Source organism: Chrysemys picta, chromosome 5, assembly GCF_011386835.1.
Source record: "Chrysemys picta bellii isolate R12L10 chromosome 5, ASM1138683v2, whole genome shotgun sequence".
In the NCBI taxonomy this organism is placed as follows: domain Eukaryota; kingdom Metazoa; phylum Chordata; order Testudines; family Emydidae; genus Chrysemys; species Chrysemys picta.
This window is the reverse complement of record NC_088795.1, coordinates 105,880,707-105,907,180: the sequence shown is the minus strand read 5'-3', so window position 1 is coordinate 105,907,180 and position 26,474 is coordinate 105,880,707. Positions and strand designations below refer to the sequence as shown.

Sequence of the window (26,474 nt, the reverse complement as noted above, 5' to 3'; positions counted from 1 at the left end):
ACAGTATGGCCATTCTTATGTTCTAAATGACTTTTCAATTGTTTTGGTTAATAAAATGTTTGCATCGTTGTCTTTGTTTATATAGAGTGTTTTTCTTTCTGCTTACAGGGCCACATAAGTGAAAACAATTCAAACCAGAGGAATTGTGTTCTCTCTTGCTAGCAGTGGTTCACTGCATAATGGGACTATGTATTTCATATTTAGTGTTTTATAATACCCAGTGAATATTTTAAACACTTAAGATTTAAGAATAAACTTGTTTTGCAATTTTGCCTCAATTTGTAACTTGTTTTTTTAGCAACAAGGAGCAGTAATTAAGGAGAGAAGGAAGCACTGTAGCATGAAAATCTTGAAAACAGACTATTATAGAATCAGAGGTACAATTCTTCAGTCTGATCTCCCTATACTTATAAAATAGGGGTTACTTGCTGGATAAATAATAAATTAAATTGTTTCTAAAAATGCTTGTCTGTTAACTTTGGGGGCTATAGAATCGACCTTGGCTTTTTTCATTCTGTTTAACAGAATGAAAGTGCTGTTTGTATAAAGACTACAAAAATAAGTAGAATAGTATTTGACCATGAATGATGACACACAAAGCTCATGGCTGAGTGTTGAATAACTATTATCTATGTGTTTAATTAATAGATTATTGCATCAAGTAGACATTATGTCTGTAAAATGGTTTACATTTATAACTATATTAAACCACAACACTCAAGGTTTATCCTCTCATTGTTCAGCTCTTGGCAAGATTGTTTCTAAGCAGGGGATAGAGTATCATCAATCTGCTGACAATTTACAGGTCTCTTGATCTTTGGATCATACTTACTCCTCCCCCCCACCCCCATCCTCCAGTTGCCTTTGTGGGATGCATTCTTATTTATTATAGTTCACAATGAACTCATTACAGCATGAAGTATTTCAGCACAACTGATATTCTGAGGCAGCACAATTCTTAAAGGGCAAGCAGTGCTTTCACAGCAAAGAGAAAAATCTCACAATAATGGAAGTATTTTATTAGATAGTAGCAGTTAGATTTCAACAGGGTCAGAGAGTGTAATATCAAAAAAAATCTTGATACTTTGTATTTGCACCAAGTTAGCAGAGATCTTCTAATTAGTACAAAGTAATATTATCATTAAATGTCCTTATATTCTAACAACTATGTTCAGGTAGTTTATACGACACCTGAACTAGAATAAGTAAAACACAGCTTTAAACTGAAACCCTCTCAGGCTTGAGTTATGCTAATGACTCACTAAGTAACCATGTACTGTAATTTCAAAAAAAATGCTGCAAAATAGTTGCTAGGTAGTACAGTGGGTTCATACATTAGCTTCCTGTATTAGCCCACAGCTTGATTCATTTAATCTACTACCCAGTGTATACTTGATATTACAGAATCACCATGTATTTCATCATCTCTGGTAGTTTTTACTTGGAAAAGGCCAGACTGGAATAAAATAGATTTTCCCAGTCACTAGTGAGGAAAATTGGCATAACCACACAAAAAAATCAGTATGCAGCACTTGCATACATTATGCCTGTAAGGATCTAGTGCTAGCAAATCACTTTCACAAGCAACAAGGTTTTGATTTAGCTAAGCACAAGCTTAACTGTTTTGCTGACTAAAGGTTAAAAGCTGGAATTCTCAAAGGAGAATGAGGGATCCAGGGGCTCTAGCAGTGGCCACTTAAGCAACCCCATGCAGTCTGGGGTGCCTCTGCAGTGCCCTGCCTATAGTAGCCCCCCTCCTACAGGTCCTTTAGGCACTGCAGAGAGTCTTTGTTGAGGTTTATAGCACCCATTTTGGGGTTGATTTAAATGTTAAAATTTTGTTAAAACTAATGTTAAAAAAATATAATACATAGGTTGGAAAAAGAGTGTCTGCACATCTGGGTATAGTGCTAGATTATCCACAAATACAAAGTTAGTTTCTTAAAAGTCATATGATACATAGAGTACATAATCAGCAATAGCCCAAATTTAGGTGAATAGATTTAACAATACAGTTTAGATATTAGAATCTGAATACTCATGAAAAGTTATACAGGGATTTGGTTGTGGAAAGCAAAATATTGAGTGGAGATTGTCCCTCAGTAAATGAGAATTAGGTTGGTTGTCCATTTAGAAAATACAGTCCATGAGGAAAATATTTGTTACTTTCCTGACTGCGCTTCTCATCAGCACTCCAGCTCATCCCTCCTGGCATTGCTGATGTCCAGTGATGTGTTCTATGTAGATGTCCCTCGATCACCTGATGGTGTCCGACATCATGAGTTGCCACACCAGCCGAGTGTAATGTTGACCGATTCCGCATTCTCTCAGCACTCACTTGTTATTGGGGTCTCATGTGCCAAAGGCCTGGTCTTCACTAAGCCCCCACTTCGGACTAAGGTACGCAAATTCAGCTACATTAATAACGTAGCTGAATTCGAAGTACCTTAGTCCGAACTTACCGCGGGTCCAGACGCGGCACGGAGGCTCCCCCATCGATGCCGCGTACTCCTCTCGCCGAGCTGGAGTACCGGCGTCGACGGCGAGCACTTCCGGGATCGATCCGGGATCGATTTATCACGTCTTAACCAGACGTGATAAATCGATCCCAGAACATTGATTGCCTGCCGCCGGACCCTCCGGTAAGTGAAGACGTACCCTAAGGCTCTGACTATCAGTGTGTGTGTCTGGACCTGGTAACCCTTAGCTCTCAAGGTTTCAGCCATAGGGGCATATTTCTCTACCTTTCGAGCTCAGGCATCATGGAAGGCTGGGTTCCTGTTCTTGAATAGCACTGTGACATCTACTAAATACACAGTCAGTCCTTAACCAAAAAAATAATCTAACAACATCTAAAATCATAAGCTCTACCTGAAGCCACCAGTTTCCGCTCTGGCCTTATTTCCTTACTCTTTTTTCCCCCTCCACCAGTCACAGCTCTGCAGCTTCCTGCTACCTTTTATCTTAAAGCATCTAATTCCCTTCAGGGGAGGCTCATCTCATAATCAGGGTTGGTTTAGCCTCAGGCTCTTCAGCCCATGGGCAAGCCACCCTGTTAAAAGTGCCCAATTCCCATTGATTTTCAATAGATATTGAATTATTCAAAGTTAAATCTAATCAGAGCAAACACTGCAACCATTTATCACTAACATTATTTAAAAAATAAATATCCTTACTTGCAGGAACCAATGAGATTTTACTCAGTTCTTTCATACATGTTGAAGTCTTTTGTACTGTGGTATTATATTTACACTTTCATATCTGAAATAGGAAGAATTTTTTATTATTATTATTTTTTACACTGAAGTCCCACATGGGCAGACATATTCCAAACAAGAGTTTGGTCATTCCAGCAGATCAGCAGGAAGCAGGTATTTGAATAAATAACATTCCTGTCTAGTGTACTCATTAGTGATTTTTATTATACTGTGAAGGTGTTCCAAATCCCTCATGGAACTCAATTATGTTTTGAAAATGAAAAGCAAGATACTATGAAATATTCAAACAGAAAATATTTTTCCCCTAACTGAGAAGCTTTAATACATCTGCCAAAAATCTCTCTTCTCATTCTGTGTAGTAAAGTATGTACAGATGGCTAAGAGATAATTTTACAGTCAGGTGTAGATGGTTAAAGCATTTTGAACTGACCTTCTGTAGATGGTGATAGGCAGGGCTCAAATTGGGCTAGGTCACCCTGGGTTGGTCACTCAGGCCCATATCCTCAAAGGGAAATCCATGGGAGCTAGGCATCTCAATGCCTTTGAGGATCTGGGTCTCAAGACTATTCTTTTATTTATTTTATTTTAAGCTGGCTATTTTTTAACCAGAATCCAAACTTTTCTTTTTTATTTTTACAGTAAATCTCTATGCCTTTATGACTGCAGACTAAATCTTGAGAACCTGAAACAGGGGTAAACAGTGGAATGCTGCGCAGAGACTACATCAACAACTCAGACAACTTCCCCATTAATCTCAGAGTGTTCTTTCAGATGCCAGGTGATGACAATATAAACGGCAACATCTTCATTAACTATTTCACTGATACCAGATTACGTGAGAAAGGAGAAGGAAGATCACAGATTTGCAGTCTACTGTGAGTAATATTTTGATATCACAGGTGGATAGTGTTTGGCAGAAAAAAAAATCAGTTTAAACTAACCTGGAATTGCAAACTTCAGTATGCACTATAATGTCATTGTTATTGCATAACATCACTAGTGGACAAAGATAGGATAGTTTGAGTGAATTAACCATGTACTTCCATACCTTAACATATCGGAATTTCTTTTTCAAGTTTATCTTTAATTCTGAGTTACCTAGCTTTGTGATACTTTTCATAAATGTATAGATTTTGAAGCCATCATCTAATCTAACTTCTTGTATAAATATGGGCCATAGAGTTTCATTAATTTACTTGTTTGGGGAACAATTTCAAGAGCCCCATAGTATTTTTTACCCCTAAATTACTAGTGTATAGTCAGTCAAGCTGATGTACAATGTAATATAGTTTTTATCTGCAAATGTGTGTGTGTGTGTGTGTGTATATATATGTATATATATAAAATCCCATGCACATACATTTCAGATTCCATTAGATGGTCTGTTTCCTCATCACTTGGGGTAGTTATACTCCTTGTTGGAAGCAATGTACAGATTTCACTGTTCCCCATGCAAGATATTCTGCAAAAGAAGAGAGAAGGAATGTAAAATAGCACTGATTTCTGAAATACCCATATGTCTGATATAGAATATGTCTTGTTTTCAGGACAATTGAAATATGTTCTATTTAAGTAAAGTGAAAGAATATATTGAACGCAGGATTTGCAAAACATTAGAGTGTTTTTCTAATTTTTTTAAAAAATTAAATAAATTAGAAAAGGAAGAGACCAACTAGTCCCACTATCTCCTTATACATTACTGTATTTTGTCTAACTATTTTAGAAAAAGAAATATCCACATCTAATGTAGAATTTATGTTGAAAACTCAATACAGAGCTTGTAAAATATCTGTATGATTTTTCTAATAGTCCTGGAATTGAGTCTTGTATTTTCTCTCTCTGTTCACATTTATTTTAGAACAAAGACAAAAAGTACAGAACAAAGATTAGGACAAATTACAGATATAAAAAATAAATCTAAACTCTCTCCACCCCAGACTATCTCCTGAAAATTAGAAGATCAGTATAGTATTAGATTCCCATGTTGATCACTATTCTGCCAAAATGATTCTTTTTCTCCTTCTGCCACTGCCAGCAACCAAATAACTGCACAAATACTGTAGCATGAAATAGAGTCTCTCTTTCTCATACACACATTTTCATACCCAAACATTCTGAAAGGCATAACCAGAATCAAAATCCATGTATAAACAACCCCTGATAAAACTTCCCTTACAAAAGAAAAAAAAATAGATAAGCAGCCCTTAAGTTCAAAACTGATTGCTTGACCTGAGGTGCATAATTATCTCAAACAGCAGCACTCAGACCGCTATTCTGTTTGTGATTTCCCTCTCTTATGCCTGCCAGTAAGCTGTGGTTTTTTTTTATTATTATTATTCCATTCACAATTAGGGCACCATTATCCAATAACAAAATCCATTAACACAATAGAATGAATAATTAATCTATTAGCAGTTTATTAGATAAATCATTGAGGGCTTTAACCCTTCCCATAATTTTCTCAAGTTATTTCATAATACAGAACACTAATATTTTAAACCATGACAAACTCCCTGGAAAGAAGTTGTTTTAACATTTAATCATTGTTGCGGGTCTTTTAAAGCAATCTAGACTATTAAATGGAGTTTGCTATGTTTGAATACATTTGAAGCCCATAAGTGAGTTCTGTTAACAGGTTTTTGGCATTTTATGAAATTAGTGATTAAAATTTCTGCTTATTGTGGGCTTAATTGTGATTCTTACCCTCAGCTCTCAGGGATGGGGCTCGGCAGACAGACTACTTCAGTGGCCTGTCCCATAAGCATTGTGCTAGAGGCAAGCACACTTTCTCTGGGAGGATGGAGGGAGTCTGGGCACAACTATTCCTTTTGAAAAGGTGCAATATGGGTTCTTCCACTGTAGGGCAGCTGTGGGCACCTGTGCAGAGAGCAGATCATAGGGCCATGCTTATTCCATTCTACATAGATTCTTATATCACCTTCATCACCAGAGTATCTGAAACACAGATCCTCAAAGATTTTGAAGTGCCTAGACCCCACTAGGACATAGGGTCCTCAATACTTTTGAGATCTGGGCCAAAATGCCTCCTTTCCCTTTCTGTGTGTCTTTTGGAAAGATTAGCACTGCAGCAGGCCCTAGAGTGAAACAGTCTGTACATTTTCTGATTGCAGGCACATGGTTGTGCTCTGGATCCAGATTTTTAAATACCCATAGTTCAGCCTATTACAGAGACAGGGAGCTATTTTGGGATTGTAAATAACACCAGATGGCCAATTTCTTCCACTTTAACTCATGTTAACTTCAGTAGACTCACCTGTTGACAAAGTTACTACTCAGTGTGAGTCAGGGCATTAGAATCTGGACAAGAGTTTTTTGGAACTCTGATTCTATAGGTTTTGGATAATATTCCAATTTTTGTTGCTAAACAGAGTCACTCTGGATCTGAGAGTATTTTAAAGTTCATTCAAATATCTTAAGCTACTTAAAGTTCAATTAAGTATTGTATAGTTAGCATCAACATTAAAAAAAAATACACAGAGCATGGGACATACACAAAGCCAGCACCAACATTATAAAATTATACACAGCCATGAGCATGCAGAAAGCCAGAACTGAAATATAAAAACTGCAGAATTAGGCACAATAATAGTGCAAGTGTTGAAGAAATATATAGAGAAGTGGTGGAATGACCATGTCAGCTCTTCAACTTGTTGGTTTTGCGCAAGTGCATGTCTCTTTTGTCAAGTCAATCTCTCCTCCTTTTCTTTCAGGTTGTCCATGATGAGGAGCTTTTCCCTTCTCTCCCCTGGAGAGGTCTGGTGAGAGATGACAATCTCCCTGGATTTGGTGGTGTTATTCCTCACAGAAATGGCATTGTGCCAAACCCCAATGGATTCCAACCTGAAAAAAGTTTGGTTCAGAATCTACATTCATTATTTCTAAATTCTGCACAAAGTGTTCCTGTCAAAATTCATTGCTGACAACTCCTGTGAACAAAGTTTGGACATCAGAAGTGTGTAGTATGGGCGTCAATAATCTTTTTACGTATTCATTGCACAACTTAAAATAGAAAGAAAAGTAAAAACAAAAAGAAATACTAGATGTTAATGCAACACTATGGTTAAAAAGGCAGGATATTTAAAGTTATGTTTCCTCCAGCAACTATACACTTCCTTGTATATAGCATTATATAAATATTACTTTTACTATAAAAAATGTATAACTATGACTTTCTGTAAATACAATAGCTTTTCTTTATATTTTTAATATTGATTATTAATCTTTTTAATATTACAGATTTAGACATACACACACACACACACATAGAAATATATATATATTTCTATGTCTGCTATAGTAAAAAGATGAATATATATTATACATGCTAGATTATTGGAGCTACATGTTCAGCCATTGTAAATTTACAATCAGTCCTCTGAAGTCAATGAAGAGATGAAGAGATGTTTGCTGAGGATCTGTCCCTATGCCTTAATATAAATATGGTTGGGGTGGCTTTTCTGAAAGACTGAAGCTTCTGATGAACAGGTATGCTGAGAAGGTGGAACACAGTTGCTGGCTTATGCCCTAACTAACTTCTACATTTTATAACTCAGAGCTCTGATCCTGAACTGTGAGATCTTGGCCAGATTTGGCAAAGGGGGAATTTTAGGTAAGAGCTATAAACTTCTGAAAACAGGTTTCCCCCCCACATTATCTTTTTATTATGAAAAATATTTTAACAAATGCCATAAATAGGTACGGGAGAGGACATTGAAGAGTATGACACAACTTAAACCAGTGGTTCTCAAACTTTTGTTCTGGTGACCCCTTTCACACAGCATGCCTCTGAGTGCAATCCCCCTTATAAATTAAAAACACTTTTTAATATATTAAACACCATTATAAATGCTGGAACGAAAGTGGGGTTTGGGGTGGAGGCTGACACCCCCATGCAAAACCTCATGAGCCCCTAAAGGGTCCTGACCCCCAGTTTGAGAACCCCTGACTTAAACTTAACTGTTTGCATCCCAGAGGTGTCATACTGAAAACAATACATTATTCTATTTCCTCTTTTCTTAAAACTTCTCAACATTATTACCACTCAGAAAGATAGATACATAATACATGAACTTTAAACTAGATAAATTCACCAAATTCAATAGTGTAAGAAGAGACAGGGCATAAGAAAGACCTTTAAGAACACCTGGGAACATTGTCTGAGCAAAAGGATGCTGAAAGCCGTAGAAATCATAAATACATTCACTAACCTTAAACACGGCAAAGAAATTCTCATAAGGAAGCAACTCCCACTTTCCAAAAATGTGTCTTTTGTGTCAGACTCACAGGGTTGTCCCATTTAATTTCCAAAGCATCTAGGTGACAGTCTTCGGCGTGTCTTGGATATGGTTGACCTACTTAGATTCTGAAAATGAATTTGGAAGAATGTGAATGGCTTACCGTAGAATGAAAACTAAAGCAAGCTGCAGGCATTTGGCTCTGGATAGACATTACTGGTCTGGGAAGACAAATTATAAATTAATTCTAACATTTTTCATTAATCTACAATAAAATGATCTCTTTTAATACTTAGAGTTAATTTATTTAAGCATGCATGACATCGCTGGGCAGAAGAGAGAAAGGGATTTTTTGCAGACATGCCAAATGGTTAGATGCTATAAGGAAGAGAATGGAAAAATGTTAAATGAATGACTGTTTGATATTATATAGCTATGCACACACACACACACACACATTCTCATTTTTAAATTGGCTTATTCTGTTTTCAGCTATTTCATTTGAAAGAAATTTTACACTGTATCATTCATCTGTTGAGCCCAGAGAATAAACCTGGGAATAAGGGTGTAGCCTATTGTTAGCCAAAGATGCTCCTGTCTGCATTTGTGCATTTCTGGTATAAAACCTTCTAGACATTCAGAATGGAACAATATAGCCGGTTGCACCAGAATTACCTGTGGAACTGCAGCTGCAGTGCTCACTTTACACAAGCAGCCCAGAATGAAGCCCATATATCTTACTAATTGAGATGTAATGGAGTAGTATGCTATCAAAGTTTTATTGCCATGAGTTTAGGAAGACTGAATTACTTACAAGTAGTGAAATCATGACAAAATTATGTAGGTCATCCCAAATGAATGCCACTAAATCCTTTAAACCATGTCACGTCATTATGTAGTCTGTATGCACCACATATTTTTCCGAGACAAATATTAGTAACGATGTAAAGAGCTTTAACAATTTTATTGATATTATTTTTCAAATCCCTCTGCCTCTCAGATCTGACTACCACTTTCCAGCTAAATAAAAACAAGAGGGAAAGGAAAATCATAACTATGACATTTTAGAAACCTTTACAACTATGTAGAATGGTTTTTCTGTTTATAATAATGTGGCAATTTTAAGACTGATATATTGGAACCTTCAAGCAACTTCTTTTAGTCTCATTGGAAAGTTCTAGCCGTAGCGGTTCTTATATGATATCATTCCACTAATCCTGATGAGGGGTTAATGGTGCCTCAGCACCACGTCAGCATAATTTTGGGAGAAAATTTAATATTTGATGGTGACGCTGTTTTTTGAAGGTTGGTTTTATCAGAGACAAATTTGTGAGCAGAACATAGGTGAGGCAATACTGTACCCTGAAAAATACAATGTATCACATGTCTCAGCAATTTATATATCCATCTTGTATGATATGATATTGTATTATTTGAGAAATGATCGTGTAGTTAATGACTTTATTGTCATACATGTGTGCCACTTTGTGTAGTTTTTATTTGTATGCTTATTAATTTGAACCAATGACTGTGAAACCCATTGTGAATTATTTAAATCCCCAATATTGAAAGTTATGCACATGTTTCACTTTAGACAGCCATTGCAGGATCAGAGTCTAAATTTGTAAATTAGGGAGTATATGTACACACAAAATCAGGCAGATGTTACAAAATGCACTTTGTTCATCATTTATTTTATCAATGATAATTTAGTTTCAATTACCTGTGCTAATACTTCATAGCACACTTGTAGATGTGCCATAGTATATTTTGTAAAAATAAGGAAATGTTCCTAATATGAGAACTCACAACATCTGAACATCTCTGCTGAGAGATGGGGAGAGATTGACATTTTTTGTGAATTATAACGAGAACAGATTAATTAAATTCAGATTAGTGAATTTCTGTAGTATAGTAAAAGCAAGTGTGTACAGTCACTGATTTAAATTAATGTTTCTATGTACATGGCTATGTATATGAATAAAATACTACACCAAGTGGCACACATATATGACAATAAAGCCATAGCGTATTATATATATATTACACAATGTGTATATATATAAATTCCTTTTAAAAGCTCACCATTGGAAGTTAATTCCACTTCTTCTGTTTATACTAGAGTATTGCTTTAAAGACTTTGTCAAACTGTTTAATGAAGGGTTTAGTTCCTGGTAATGAATGTCATGTTCCTGACAATGAGATCCGGTAAAATGGTTTGAAGTGATATATAGAGATTGTTGACTTTGTTGAAGAATACACACAGAGTTTGATTTGTCTAATACGCTCTGTAGTCTGGCTTAGATACAATATGCACAGCCCACCAGTATGACGCCTGCTGTGACTTTGCATTATGTTTCAAAATAATAGAGTCTTCTAGAGGAATGAATGCCTTATAGTACAGTAATTGATTGCAAGTGCCAATACAGCAGCTGCCTTTGTGCACTCAGGAATAACTTTATTTTAGGATTGTTCCTTTTATAATATCCTTATTCTATTTTTTAAATATATATAGATATATAGTGCCAATTATTCCTTAGTGATATTATTTCATAGGCCTCTTGTGGAACCGCTAACAGTAGGGGAGGAGCTATAAAAGTGAAAGGAGAGCACCATTTTTACTAAGAATATCCTATGAATATAGTTAAACCTAATAGCTTATTTGCCATATAGATGTAGACATATGGCATTAGATAGATTCCAGTGGATGGATAAATAGCTTTTATTAGCAGAAAACTGTTTAGATGATTTTCATGATTAACATAAGTATAAAAACTAACTTACAAGGCAGGGATATTGTGAAGAAATACATAAACTCAGCTATAATGTTTAAGCACTCAGAGCAGGCGTCAGGAGAGAAGGTTCAGCTCTTTTAGTTACTGCACAAACACTTTGCTCACTCTGAGTCTGCTAAGATTTCTAGAAACATTGAGTTTACACGCGGTCCATTCAGAGGCTTAACACAGTCATTAGCATAGTCATTGCCATAGCCATAGCATGTTATAATCTCATTTGCAAGCCATTCCTATCCTAGGCTATTTATATGAGGTGCATTCCTATCCTAGTCTATTTATGCATTATCCGAGCACCTCACAATCTTTACTATATTTTTTCTCATAACACCTCTGTGAAGAAGGCAAGTTCTATTATTCCTATTTAATAAATAGGAAACCGAGCCACAGAAAGTAAATGATTTGTCCAAGGTCACATAAGAAGTCTGATATAGTTAAGAACTGAACCTATGTCTCTCCAGGCTGTGGCCAATACCTGGCCATAAGACTAACCTTCCTATCAAGTAACTTGGTATCTATTCTTATACACCCATGAATAACAATATATACACATTGGTATACAAAAGGGCTGCTGTCAGAGGTGGGAGAGATGAGGACCTTATCCCTAGCTGTGGCTTACCTGCATGCCAGAGCTGGCTATGTTGCTATTATGAACATGTTAGGAGAGGAGTGAGGCCAGGGAAAAGTGATAATGAATGAGGGGGATGAAGGTAGCTTCCATAGTTACAGGTCTAACAGCTGGCTAAACCTTTCCTCCACAGGCAAGGACATGAAAACAGAATCTTTCCCCCGCAACCTAGCTAAGAGGAAAAAGAAAAAAAAAATATCCAGGCCAGTGGCAAGATATTGAAGTCACCCAGAGGAAGGAGAAATGAACGGAAGCACAAGACTTTGTGGATATTCTTCCATCACTGTGGGTATGTCTACCTAGCTGTCCAAGTACATACCTAGGGGGTTGGGTGGTATTGTACTCAGGTGGTTAGCCCAAGCTGCCACCTGTGCCACTCTAGCAGATTGCTATTTTTAGTGTGCCAGCTCGAGCAGAGCTAGTGTTTGTATGTATGTCTACTTCCCAGCCTCTGTGCAGACATACCCTATGTGGTTTAAAATAAATGACATTATCTTGTTGTTTATTACAACTCCTAAAGAGTTGTAATAAACAATATATCTTTAGTTTTAACATTTTTTTTTCCAAACCCGAGATATATTGACAGACTTTTGAGAGAAGAAATGCCCTTTTGTCTGGTCCTTAACACAGATTGGACTATAGAGTGTGTTTTTGTATGTTTCAGACACACTGGGGAGTTTAGTTCTGCAGGGGCTTGTTAGCAGGGTTTAAGACAGTTGTACAGATTGTGGTCGTAGTTATCTCACCATTGACATTCCTGAAGGATATTATGTTCTTTAGTTTAGAATTTCTCAGAACCCTCAAAGAGGTGAGGAGAGGAAGATCAACTCTCTAAAATGGCCTTTGTCTTACTTCTTCTCCTTGATTATTTCCCATTATTACTGTCATTCATGAAGCACCCTAGAGGGATCAGGTGAGGCTCTTTGTGTTCCCTTTGAACAGGCAAAGCTGCCTGTCAGTCATGACTGCACCTGCGGCATTAAACTCCCACTCCAATTAAGCAGTAGACAGAGGGCAGCTTGGATAAAGCACAGCTATTTGTGATGGTTAATGCTGACCATCAATCCCTCTTGAGCTGTTAATACAGAAGTGTCTTCTGCTGACAGACACACCAGAGGTGTCAGGAAACAATATCTGATGTTAGCTGTGCTGTTCTTGCCTCAGTACTGTCCTGGAGCTCTGGGACAGGACACACCACACTTGTGTACAAAGTCCTCCCACCAGCTACCTCAAAGAGAATTCACACTTCATGAATATTTCATGAGCTCAAAACCAAGCCGATTTGGATTAAATAACATTTTGTTGTGAAAATTTTACTCAATTCTACCTCTATTTACAAATGTTTTTTTTTTTCCCTAGGAATCTTCATATACACATGAACAACATGGGAAGGTAAATGAACATTGGAGGAATGCTACATATGTCCCCCACAGAGCTGAGTGAAGAATTTTTGATTAAGTGACTGAATAGAGAAACTTAAAAAAAAATTCTAGTTGAAACTGATTTTCTTTCAGCTTTTCTCTTCAAAATTAAAAAACAAAAAACAAAAAAAAACATTCAAGTCAAACAAAACAAAATGGTTTATTTCAAAAATATAAAAAAAAAAATCTGAATTTTAATTTTTTGGCAGAAACTATTCCCCAAATTCAACCCAAATTCATGAATAGTTTCAGTTCCCTAAAAAAAAAATGCAGTTTTGGAGACAAAATTCTTGTTTGCTGAAAAATATTTTCCCCAGCTCTAACCCTAAGCATAGATACACAATTTCATATACACCACTACCAAGGGGTCCAGCAGAAGAGAGGAGAAAAAAAAATAAAAAGCAAATACAGTACAGTGTTAAACGTAAACAGCTAAAACAAAAATAAGGGAAAGTTTAAAAAAAGAACTGACAATGTAAGGAAACATCCTGTGCTTGTTTCATTTAAATTAAGATGGTTAAAAGCAGCATTTTTCTTCTGCATAGTAAAGTTTCAAAGCTGTGTGAATTCAATGCTCAGTTGTAAGCTTTTGAAAGAACAACCATAGTGTTTTGTTCGGTTACAAAACTATCAGAATTATGAACAACCTCCAACCCCAAGGTGTTCATAACTCTGAGGTTCTACTGGAGTAGTATTAGTAGCAAACCTTCATAACACAGTAATACTCAAAGGCTCCTAATCCTGCTGAGGGACCTATTGTACTAGGTGCTGCACAAACACAGTTAAAAGGTGTGCAATTACCTTCAGTATCTACTCCTTGACCAGAATCTAAGCTTTTATTTCCAGCCCTCACAACTGATAGCAAATCCTGCTATTTCTTCAACCCACTCAGAGTAGAATGAGTGTAGTTCCACTGCACAGGATTTAGGACGTCTATGCACTAAGCACAGATCCTATCTCCATAGTGAGTCCCTTCATGATGCTGTACAGCAGGAATATGAAAGCATAGCCATCCACCAGCTTTTCTTCCCAGTGTAATGGATGGCACAAGCAGAGATGAAGGTATTCCTTCCCTGACACTAGAGTAGCAGCCATGGGGCAGCTCTGCTGTTGTGAATTGATTGTATATGAAGGAGGGAGAAAATTGCTTTTCCAACCCCAGAAGAACTGCCCTGCATTCAGTCCTGTTGCTCAGGTTGCACTCTGGAGCTAGCATTTGGGCGTTAGACTGTCCACCTCTGTACTGTTCCAAGAATCAGTCTGCAATGTCAAGAATCAGTCGTACTTTAATTTATCATTTCAATCCTTTGGCTCAGGAAAGTCAGTTGATATAGGTTGAGGATCTGTCCCAAGGAATCTGCCTTGTATTAATATTTAGTCACATTTGGAAGGTGTTCTTTGCAACCATAAGAGCTAGAAACTTACATTTTATTAAATGAGATCTTAACTTCTGGTGAAACTAATGGAAAAGCTCCACATTAGCTTCATAGAATTTTCTGCTCAACACTGGATTGATGATCTGTGAAACCTTGTTATAGCCTCCTAATGAGGAGAAATTTTCTCTGCACACTGACAAAGAGCAATGAATGATCAAATGAAGACCATCACAAAACACTTAGTAAGTATAAATAATTATTCCTCTAATCTGATTTAAAACCGGAGAAGCAAATTAGGGAGTGGTGCCTCTTTCTCAACTGAAGATGGACAATCATTCACATAGATTAATAGACTTTTAAGACCAGAAGGGACTTCAGATCATCTAGTTTGGCTTTCTGTATAACACAGGTCATATAATATTACCTAGTTACTCCTGCATTGAGCCTAGTAACTTGCATTTGACTAAAACATCATCCAGAAATGCATCCAGTCTTGAGATGAAGACTTCAGTAGCTGGAGAATCCACTTCTTCATTCCTCAGCATACATAATAAAAATGTAGCAGCCATATAAAAAACCCCACAACAGAACAGAAATAGAAAATAAGAAGTGATTTAAACACTCACTATACAACCTCTACATAACTTTCGGTTAGACTTTTCCCCCCCCCCATTGGGATTAAATCCTAGAATTGAACCACATATTTGTTAGTGATTGAAGACAATTTCAGTTTGGAGTGAGCTGACTTTGGCTGCCATTACAGTACTATGAGCATGTGACTTTCCCATCTGATTTAAGACTCAATCCACATGTCCTATGGTAGGGTCAAAATTGATCTTGCTTCGGTTGTCTGGCTTTACTAATAAACAATAAGATAACATAAAATCTAGTCCAAGCCTTCTTCCCAAGCTTGGTTGTTCAGCTCAGCCACTAGGTTTTCTTTGCCTCAGGCCCCAGTTCCTTTGTCAGGACAGTCCCCTCTAAAGTCTGCTCCCTCCCTTTTATTAAATCCATCTGGATGGCCTTCCCACCTGGCTTGATACTAGCAGTAGGTTTTGACAAGTGAGTCCCTTTAGTGCCTATCTCCAGACCAGGCCATTGACCTCTTCCTACCCTACTCAAGTGTATAATATGTCCACATTATCAGAGCATGCAGCATTAACAAATCTGACTTGATTACCAGTTGTATAGTCTTTTGTTTTTATGAAGAATGCAGACATTAGTGCCTAATGGTAATGGCATCTTTTATAATATCAGAATTGACATTCAACACTTCCCCCGATATCTTCTGATGCAAAGTGGCTCCCAAATATGGGCATGAGAAGCTGTTCTAGTTTTGATTTTGACAAATAGGGAGGAACTGGTTACCTTCTTTGAAAAGGTAACAGATTTTTTAAATAAAGGAAACACAGTGGATCTAATTCACCTCAATTTCAGTAAGGCATTGATATGGTTCCACATGGGGAATTATTAGTTAAATTGGAAAAAATGGGGATCAATATGAAAATTGAAAGGTGGATAAGGAACTGGTAAAAGGGGAGACTACAACGGGTCATACTGAAAGGTGAACGGTCAGGCTGGAGGGAGGTTACTAGTCAAGTTCCTCAGGGATCAGTTTTGGGACCAATCTTATTTAATCTTCTTATTACTGACCTTGGCACAAAAAGTGGGAGTGTGCTAATAACGTTTGTGGATGACACAAAGCTGGGAGGTATTGCCAATACAGAGAAGGACCGAGATATACAGGAAGATCTGGATGACCTTGTTAACTGGAGTAATAGTAATAGGATGAAATTTAATAGTGAAAAGTGCAAGGTCATGCACTTAGGGATTAATAACAAGAATTTTTTTATAAGCTGGGGACTCATCGGTTAGAAGTAACAGAGGAGGAGAAAGACCTCAGAGTATTGGTTGATCATAGGATGACTATGAGACGCCAATGTGATATGGCCATGAAAAAAGCTAATGAGGTCCTGGGATGCATTAGGCGAGGTATTTCCAGTAAAGATAAGGAGGTTTTAGTACTGTTATACAAGGCGCTGGTGAGACCTCATCTGGAATACTGTGTGCAGTTCTGGTCTTCCATGTTTAAGAAGGATGAATTCAACTGGAACAGGTACAGAGAAGGGCTACTAGGATGATCTGAGGAATGGAAAACCTGTCTTATGAAAGGAGACTCAAAGAGCTCGACTTGTTTAGCCTAATCAAAAGAAGGCTGAGGGGAGATATGATTGCTCTCTATAAATATATCAGAGGGATAAATACCAGGAAGGGAGAGGAATTATTTAAGCTCGGTACCAATGTGGACACAAGAACAAATGGATATAAACTGGCCATCAGGAAGTTTAGACTTGAAATTAGACAAAGGTTTCTAACCATCAGAGGAGTGAAGTTCTGGAACAGCCTTCCAAGGGGAGTGGTGGGGGCAAAAGACATATCTGGCTTCAAGACTTGTTAAGTTTATGGAGGGGATGGTATGATGGGATAGCCTAATTTTTGCAATTAATTGGTCTTTGACTACTAGCGGTAAATATGCCTGTGATGGGATGTTAGATGGGGTGGGATCTGAGTTACTACAGAGAATTATTTCCTGGGTGTCTCGCTGGTGAGTCTTGCCCACATGCTCAGGGTTTAGCTGATCACCATATTTGGGGCCAGGAAGGAATTTTCCTCCAAGGCAGATTGGCAGAGGCCCTGGGGGTTTTTCACCTTCCTCTGCAGCATGGGGCATGGGTCACTTGCTGGAGGATTCTCTGCACCTTGAAGTTTTTAAACCATGATTTGAGGACTTCAATGGCTCAGACATAGTTTAGGGGTTTATTGCGGGAGTGGGTGGGTGAGATTCTGTGGCTTGTGTTGTGCAGGAGGTCAGACTAGATGATTATATTGGTCCCTTCTGACCTTAAAATCTATGACTCTGAGAATTTGAAAGTGGAAAGCAGCTTTGGTGAAAGTGATCATGAAATGATAGAGTTCACGATTCTAAGGAATAGTAGGAGGGAGAACAGCAAAATAAAGACATTGGATTTCAAGAAGGCAGACTTTAGCAAACTCAGGGATTTGGTAGGTAAGATCCCATGGGAAGCAAGTCTAAGGGGAACAAACAATTGAAGACAGTTGGCAGTTTTTCAAAGAGACATTATTAAGGGCACAAGAGGAAACTATACCACTGCATAGGAAAGATCGGAAGTATGGCAAGAGACCACTCTGGCTTAACTAGGAGATCTTCAATGATCTAAAATCAAAAACAAGTCCCACAAAAAGTGGAAACTAGGTCAAATTACAAAGGATGAATATAAACAAATAACACAAGTATGTAGTGACAAAATTAGAAAGTCCACGGCACAAAACGAGATTAAACTAGCCAGAGACATAAAGGGTAACAAGAAAACATTCTGCAAATATGTTAGAATCAAAAGGAAGACCAAGGACAGGGTAGGCCTGCTATTCAATGAGGGGAGAAAAATAATAACAGAAAATGTGGAGATGTCAGAGATGCTTAATGACTTCTTTGTTTCAGTTTTCACCAAGGAAGTTGGTGATGGATGTCTAATGTAGTAAATGCCAATGAAAATGAGGCAGGAACAGAAGACACTAAAATAGGGAAAGAACAAGTTAAAAATTACTTGGACAAATTAGATGTCTTCAAGTCACCAGGGGCTGATGAATTACATCCTAGAATACTCAAGGAGCTGACTGAGGAGATATCTGAGCCATTAGCAATTATCTTTGAGAAGTCATGGAAGAGATTCCGGAAAACTGGAAAAGAGCAAATATAGTGCCAATCTATAAAAGGGGAAATAAGGAAAATCCAGGATATTACAGACCAGTCAGCTTAATTTCTGTATCCGGAAAGATAATGGAGCAAATAATTAAGCAATCAATTTGAAAACATCTAGAAGATGATTCTTAACAGTCAGCATGGATTTATCAAAGCAGATTGTGTCAAACCAACCTGATAGCTTTCTTTGACAGGGTAACAAGCCTTGTGGATAGGGGGGAAGAGGTAGATGTGGTATATCTTGACTTTAGGAAAGCTTTTGATACTGTCTTGCATGACCTTTTCATAAACAAACAAGGGAAATGAAACCTAGATGGAACTACTATAAGGTGGGTGCAAATCTGGTTGGAAAACTGTTCCCAAAAAGTTATCTGTGGTTCACATGCTGGAAGGGCATAACGAGTGGGGTCCCACAGGGATCAGTTCTGGGTCTGGTTCTGTTCAATATCTTCATCAATGATTTAGATAATGGCATACAGAGTTTGGGGACAAAACCAAGCTGGGAGGGGTTGCAAATGCTTTGGAGAATAGGAATAAAATTCAAAATGATCTGGACAAACTGGAGAAATGGTCTGAAGTAAAGTATTCCATTTAGGAAGGAACAATCACTTGCTTTTTAGGCAAAACAATGAATGATGCAATCTGAAGCTGGTATTGCGTCATACATGATATGAATTGCGTCATGTTATTCCTAGAAGTCATGGATGATGCAATCATAACGAAGCTTACATCACTCTGCTGAACAAATTGCCCTATATCAGCTCTAGAAATCATACAGTGTCATTCTCTCTTATTTGTCAGTATTTGATTTTGCAAAGGGACACATTTCTGTTTAGCCAAAGTGAGCAGAGAATCCTCGTACTTGTGTGAACAGTGCAGATAACTTCTGCTATGTTTGTGGTGAAGTGACTTTTGCATTACAAAAGCACAGTATAACCACTATGGTTAAGAAAGCCTATCACCTTTATTTTGGCTCCAAAATTGGAGATCAGGACAAGAGGTGGGCCCCACACATATGCTGCAACACTTGTGCAACAAATCTTCAGCAGTGGTTGAACAGGAAAAGGAAATCTAGGCCTTTTGCAGTGCCAATGATTTGGAGAGAGCCAACAGATCATACCAGCAATTGTTACTTCTGCATGGTGCCTCCAGTTGGGAAAGGTGTGTCAAAGAAGAAAAAGTGGACTGTGCATTATCCAAACATTCCATCAGCTATACACCCAGTACCCCACGGAGGAGGACTGCTGGTTCCTGATGCACCAGAATCATTCTCACTTGAATCAGACGAGGAAGAGGACGAAACCTCTGGTCCTGAACCATCAATGTCACAGGACCCACATTTTCTCCCATCCTCCTCCTCTGAACCACACCTCATAACACAAGGTGAACTGAATGACCTTGTCAGGGATTTGGAACTACCCAAGAGTAAGGCAGAGCTGTTGGGCTCCAGACTACAGCAGTGGAATCTCCTGGCAGGTGATGTTAGGGTTTCCATGTTCCGTGACCGTCAAAAGGATCTTGTCCCATTCTTCTTCATGGAAGGTGATCTTGTAGCCTGCAATGACATCGATGGTGTGATGGCAGCCCTCAACATCGTTCACAATCCAGATGAGTGGAGACTGTTAATTGATTCATCGAAGACGAGACTTAAATCTGTTTTACTGCATAATGGCAATGTTTTGCCATCAATTCCAGTTGGTCATTCAGTCCATATGAAGGAAATCTATGACAACATGAAACAACTTTTGAGGTGCATAAACTATGACCAACATCAGTGGATACACAAAGTACTGCTGTTTTCCCTGCCAATGGGATAGTCATGCAAGGGATTCCCACTACATCAAGAAAGATTGGCCACTCCAACAGTCATTGGAGCCTGGGAGGAAAAGTGTTCAGCATCCACCACTTGTTGAATCCAGGAAGATTTTGTTACCACCCTTACACCTCAAGCTGATGAAGAACTTTGTCAAGGCCATTGACAAAACACGAGCAGCTTTCAAGTACCTCCGTGGAAAATTTCCAAGGTTAAGTGAAGCTAAGATAAAGGAAGGTGTCTTTGTTGGTCCTCAGATTCGTGAACTTCTTCAAGATGATGCATTTGACCATGCACTGCGTGGCAAGGAAAAGATTGCATGGAAAGCCTTCCAGTTAGTGGCAATACATTTTCATGGAAACAACAAGGCAGACAACTACAGGTTGTTGGTGGAAAACCTCCTCAAGGCATACAAAAGCCTTGGTTGCAACATGTCACTAAAGATACATTTTTTGCACTCTCATCTAGATTTTTTTCCACCAAACTGCGGAGGAGTGAGCGACGAGCACGGCGACATTGCAACAATGGAGAAACGGTATCAGGGCAAATGGAGCCCATCAATGCTTGCAGACTATTGCTGGACAGTGACAAGAGATGCTCCATTTAATGAATACAAGAGACAAGCCAAGAAGCGCCGAGTAGACACTGAATAGGACTAAACTATGTACAGAATAGTTTTTTGCCTTTTGTTTCATAATAAATTTTATTTATATAACCCTTTTGCTGATTTTTAAAGTGTTACATAAACAGGACAGGTGAAATATTATAATGTAAAGCAACCATAAACACATGAAAAGACCTAGGTTTACAATTTATGATTAAAACTCTACTATCTACACAATATACACAGACATAAAATGTAAAAACTTAAATATCTTAGAAACAGTAGCCAATCAGTTGTTTTAATTGTCATATTTGAATTCAGCACCTCAAAATACATAATAAATAGCACGTTTTATCTCTGAAGCAGACGACTTCTCAAAAATTGTAGACCAGTGTTATTAGAAATCTGCCAGTAACAGCCACCTACTGCTCCCTGCCTGTTTCAAGAACAGTCACTAAACTTCTGCTCATTTTGGAACATTTGATTTTTTTTTTTAGTTGGCTTCCAAATAATTGAATTGAACTACTATCAAAAAATGTTGTGGCTGTACATATATGAATACTAAGTGATTCACTTCTGGGAAATTAAGTGAATAACAATACAACAAATTACTCAGCATTGTTTAAGTGAGATATCAAAAATAATAAAAGGTATATTATAAGGTGTCTGAACCACCAAAGAATTGTCACTTGTCACCATTGTGTAATGAAGTGGAGCAGGAGTATGCCTGCAAGACTATACAACATGGAGGGCTGGTGGGCTTTTGTTTGGTTGGTTTAGTAAATACTGCATATCAGAGTGAACTTCCTAACCTTTCGTAGACAGTTTTTCATACTTCCAGTGGTTGGTAGTTGTGGCTCAGTCTTCCATGATACTGAGTGTCCACAACTCTCATTGATGTTTATGGGAGCAGAGGGCAGTCAGCAACTCACAGAATGAACTCACAAGGTTTTTGTCGATTATTTTATTTTTCACAGGTGTAGTCAGAAGAAAAGTTTTTTGTTTGTTTGTTTTTTAATTCCTGCATTAGGGGGCCTTGCAATGGCTCTTAAAAGGAGGGTAAATTGGAGGCTAAAACAGAAGTTAAACTAAACTAATAAGACTAGATGGATGTCCTCATCTTGTCCTTATAATCATTAAATAGATACCATACACGTTTCAAAAGTCTTAGTGTTGTTGTAGCTCTGCTTCCACTGAAAACAATAGTAAGGCTTACTTGACTTCCATAGGAACAGAGGCCAATGCTTGAGTGCTTTTGAAAATCCCACCTCAGCACCCTACGATCTTTCAGCTCTATTAACGTTAACAACAGTTATTGCATTATCTTGTACTTCTGGCTCAAAACATTTTAAATATTTGTAACACATAGAGAATAAAAAGAGAGGGATTATTTATCACCATTTAAGGAGACATAGATAGGAATAATGGTATGAAATTAACAATTTATAGAAGACAATTCTTGGAGTTTAGATGGAAGAAGAGGTCCAGACAGGTGGGGTGGCAACAGGCAAAAACAGTCCTGCACTCTGGGAAACCATCTTTGGAAGAAGGACAAAAGTCGAGATCAGTCCATTGCCCATCTTAAACTGTTTCTTATCCTCCAACTGCATGGAACTCCACTATAATGCCACCATATTTTAGACTTCAGGATTTATGAAATATCACTTTTGTTAAAGGATAGAAGATTTAAGAAACTGTACAAGGGTTACCAGCAACGTTTCCTCCAAATCCTTCATTCGGGGGGTGACCTTTGGTATTAGAGAAGAAAGCAGAAGGTTTGAGATCCATAGATCCATGGAGAAAGGAAGTCCCAAACTTGTATATAGGTTGCCACCCTTTCTCCTCAGCAGCATATTTTCTGTAGGCGCTATGCAATGGTTTGAAAGTTCCTCTTCTGTGAGGAGTGGATGGCACAAAGCAGAATTCCTTCTCCTAAATGTTAAGGAATGTAATACTGTACCTACTGTTTCAGAGGAGACTATGCCACAGAGTGGCACATCTGCCCACCCCATTCCAGCAAATAGTCTGCAGATCCACTGAGATCTGGCTACTTGTGACCTGGAATAGTTTCAATGAGTTCCCAGGTAAGTGTGAGGAATGTTCTGTACTGGTTTGACATCCCCCTTTCCACAGGTTCAAGATCACAATCACAACATAAACAGGCAAAAATACAAATCTAAATAAAGCTCTGTCAGACAGTTAATATATATAAACCTGGACTGCTGTTCTGTTTTCCTTTTGAATACAAGTCTGCAGTTCAGATTCCTCTCAAATGTCTGTGTATTATAACAAATTAACTGTCTACAGAAAAGTTGCAATCTTCCATTTTGTCACGGATTTCATTAAAAAAAGAAATAATTTTGGCCTGTCCCTTGAGGCAATCCTTTATCACTATAAGCATCTCACAAGGAGGAACAAGGATCTTGACTTTTTATTCACTTCTATAGCACTTTGTACACCTATGGTTCTAAGTGTCTCCCTGATTTTCACAAGCTTTGTATGGAATTGTTCCTAGCTAGATAAGAAACCACAAACTGACATGACAACTAAAATCCATTAGAAAAATGAAAATGACTGTCCATACAGGGAAATATTTAACCACAGGACAAAGAAACTTTGCAGGAGCCAGCCAGTTCAAGTTTATGGAACTAGCTATCATATGAACCAAGGATAACTATTGTCACAACATTCAGAGCTAAAATTCAAAGCCCAAACAACTTCCTGAAGAATTTTAAAATGCATTTTTTCTAAAGTTTTGCTTTTCTTTTGACAGCCTATTAGATTTAAATTAATATACATTATGTTCTTTTTTCCCCAGGTTCCTCTAAGAAACTGAAAGGCACATATTGGGTGTAATATCGCCAATAATACGGAGTGCTAGGAAGATTTTTTGAAGTGGTGAATAGATTATTGTTACATTTTATTTTCTGCATCAGTTGATATGTTTGCCATAATTGTGTCATTGAATGTATGGGAGTTTTCTTCCTGCTTTTTGTTTTAGTATCGGTGTTGCATACAGCAAAATGTTTGCTAAACCAATACCAGGGGGAAAATAATTCAAAAGAAGAAAATTCTGTATCATCTATTGTACCTTCTGTGGCATATGGATCCAATTCTACTTCCTTAGAAATCAAAGGAAGTTTTTCCATTGCCTCCAAGGGGAGCAGGATTGTGCCATTAGTAAACTACAAAGACAGCAAGGAACAATCTGGAAATGCAAAGGCTGAATTTTGAAAAAGAAGCAAGAAATGTTCAAGAGTCCATTGTAACTCTAGTAAGAATTGCAAGGCATTGATTTTTTGTGTAGTTCATTTCCTGAGCTTGAGAACAAACTTGTTCCATCCTGACTAATTCTGACTGAGATGTAAGAACAATTGAAAACACATTTTTGAGTGTAACAAACTAATTAAAGTAACAACTGGATATCACAATTGAGAGCTTAGTATTCTTGGATTTTTTTCTAATTTAAATGGTTAATAAATAAACTGTTTGGGAAAGAGAATCTCTCTTACTTTATGTCTGTAGAACTCTCAGCACAATTAGGCACTAATTATACCTGGGAACCTCTGAATGCTACTGGAATACAAATAATAAATAATAACGATGATTAGAGGAATTTATTAAAGTAATGTATGTGATGGTGCAAGATGTGCCATAGGCCGACATAGAATATTCAACAATCTAATTTTCCCCTCTGTCTGCTGGCGCATAATGTTGTGAGTCAATTCAATGCGGCTGTTAAAACAGAGAGAACAACACTCTGCTTTTTCAGTGAGACTTGTATTTGTTCTTTGTTTGTCCTTTTCTTTATTCTCAAAAGGCACTCAGAGTGAAAATACATGTTTTGCTCTTTTGTCTTGTGTAACAGGGTAGCTTTCCTCTTTAAAGAGTGGGAGCCTGGAGGCTAGCCAAGCCTATTTAATTAGTCCTGCCCTACTACAGTGCTGCTGCAGGCAGGGTTAAAAAAGGGAGGAATCCCAGTATTTTGGGATTAGCTGTGGAGTGGAGCAGTTAAATTAGGTCCTATCTGGAAAGCTGGGCCACAAAAGTGGAGCTAAGTAGTCCGGTGGGACTCTGGAAGGCAGTTTATAACATCTGGAAAATGAACTAGCTTTAAAATAACACAGCTGATCATGATTACTGAATGGCAAAGACTGCAACTGCTGTAACATGCAAATAAACCAACAAATACATCTTTATTCAGAAAATCCTCTTTCAATTTCCATGTGTCTCTCCTTAACTGTTCTATTATTTCAGTCCATGCCTGTGAAGGCTGAATCCCCACTCTGTCACTTTGAGTGCAGAAGGTGAGGGCCCGCAAGGATTCTAAAAATTAATACTGGCCACTCCAGGCTTGTATTAAACTCCCAAGGTTACAGCTTCTCTCTGACCTTGGCTTGGTAAATGCTGCCACCAACCAAATGCAAAAAATACCCCTTTGAACCCAGGAAGGAGCACTTGGGAATTACTCCCTGTGGGGTACCCTCAAGCCCTTTCACACACCCCTGCCCTTGGGAAAGAGCTGAGAAAGAAAACAAAGGAAACTAGCTGTGGCTACCAGCTATCAAACATATGCACAAACCTCTTAGGACACCAAAAATCCAATCCTGTTCTTAAAAAAAAGTAAATTTTACTAAAAACAAAAGGAAAAAAATACTTCTAGAACTTAGACTTTTTGCTAGATCTTGAAAGAAACAATTACAAAAATTAAGCACACAAAATAGCTTTTTTGGGAGTTCAGCTTAAAGTTTACAAGCAAACAAAAGCATCCAGGGTTAGCACAGAGGAGATCCAGGAGACAAAATAAGAAATAAACCTGATAGCATCAAACTAAACATTCCCTATCCAAAATATTTCTTTTAGGTATGGAAGATACTTTTTCAGACCTGGTTCAAACCTTATACAGCATTTCTGCTTATAGCATTGCTGTTTCGTGTCCTTGCAGGCCAGAGAACAACAGACAAAGGGAAAGTTTCTTTCCCTATTTTAAAAAGTTCTAACCTTCCCATTGGCTCTTTTGGTCAGGTGCCCAATTCTTTTTTTTTTTTTTAAACCTGGGGGACTTTTTAACCCTTTACAGGTAAGGCAAGTAAAGAAAAGATACCAAGAGGGATTTTACAGCTAACTGGCTGGCTGGATGTCCATCAAAGGGAGCTACCCTCCCCACACTTCATTTATCACAGTGCCTGTTTAGGTGGTGTTTTAGAGCACTATGCAGCCAGTGTACATTGGCTCATGAGGCTTTTTTCTGGAGCAATGAAATCTAGGTTATGTGTTTTGAAGAACAGTTCCACAGAATGGATGGAGCAAACCACACTGCTTCAGTGGGAGTGCCTGGAAGCACTGACCAATTTTTCAAACACGGATACCTAAACTAAGACAACAATCCCACATTTAGGCATCTAAATAACAGGGCTAATTGTCAAAGGTTCTGAGCACCTGCACCTCCCACTCATACCAATGGGACACGTGAATGCTCATAGCCTTAAAAAATCATGACTCTATTCAGAGCCTAAATCAAGATTTATAGGCACTCTCCTTTGAAAATTTTGGCCATTGTGCCTGAGGCACATTACCTGTCAGGAT

At 37.9% G+C, this 26,474-nt stretch overlaps 1 long non-coding RNA gene across 1 annotated transcript in view; it reads right to left on the bottom strand.

The window, feature by feature from the left end:
- LOC135984141 (uncharacterized) overlaps positions 1-25,893 on the bottom strand; it is a 35,593-nt gene extending 9,700 nt beyond the window's left edge. The window contains exons 1-4 of the long non-coding RNA XR_010602048.1: positions 25,775-25,893; positions 8,447-8,601; positions 4,579-4,680; positions 3,177-3,261 (exon numbers count right to left, since the gene is read on the bottom strand). This is a non-coding gene — a long non-coding RNA (uncharacterized LOC135984141). The remainder of the gene's footprint in view (positions 1-3,176; positions 3,262-4,578; positions 4,681-8,446; positions 8,602-25,774) is intronic.
- Positions 25,894-26,474: the final 581 nt, after the last annotated feature.